Consider the following 466-nt stretch of genomic DNA (forward strand, 5'->3'; position numbering starts at 1 on the left):
GGGGGGATTTCCCATGTTGGCATTGCAATAACATTAAAAATGTGGATTCGAGAGAAGCAAGTTTAACTAGGCTTAACTGCCACCTTGTGGCAAATAAGAGGTAATGTAGAACTTTTGCATAGGATTAATAAAGAGCAGTGAAAATGAAGAGGCAGTGTGTAGTATGTAATGGTTTAAGTAATTTAATGCAGAACACAGAATGTGTGAACCAATTTCAAAACAACCATGACTATGTTGACCTTATGTGTGTAGGACCAAAAGTCCATCCTGTTTACATCCATGGTTTCGATTAAGAACCTTACGTACAGTGGGGCTCGGAAGTTTGGGCACCCCAGGTAAAAATTTGTATAATGTGCATAAAGAAGCCAAGAAATTATGGAAAAATCTCCAAAAGGCATCAAATTACTGATTAGATATTCGTATGATATGTCACAAAAAGTTAGATTTTATTTCCATCATTTACACT

General features: G+C 36.3%; 1 protein-coding gene across 2 annotated transcripts in view; it reads right to left on the reverse strand.

Moving 5' to 3' along the window:
• The window catches only part of zgc:152774 (MORC family CW-type zinc finger protein 3), a 20265-nt gene that overhangs the window by 2094 nt on the left and 17705 nt on the right, over positions 1 to 466 (reverse strand). The window lies entirely within an intron of this gene.

The sequence above is a fragment of the Etheostoma spectabile genome, chromosome 10 (assembly GCF_008692095.1).
Source record: "Etheostoma spectabile isolate EspeVRDwgs_2016 chromosome 10, UIUC_Espe_1.0, whole genome shotgun sequence".
In the NCBI taxonomy this organism is placed as follows: Eukaryota; Metazoa; Chordata; class Actinopteri; order Perciformes; family Percidae; genus Etheostoma; species Etheostoma spectabile.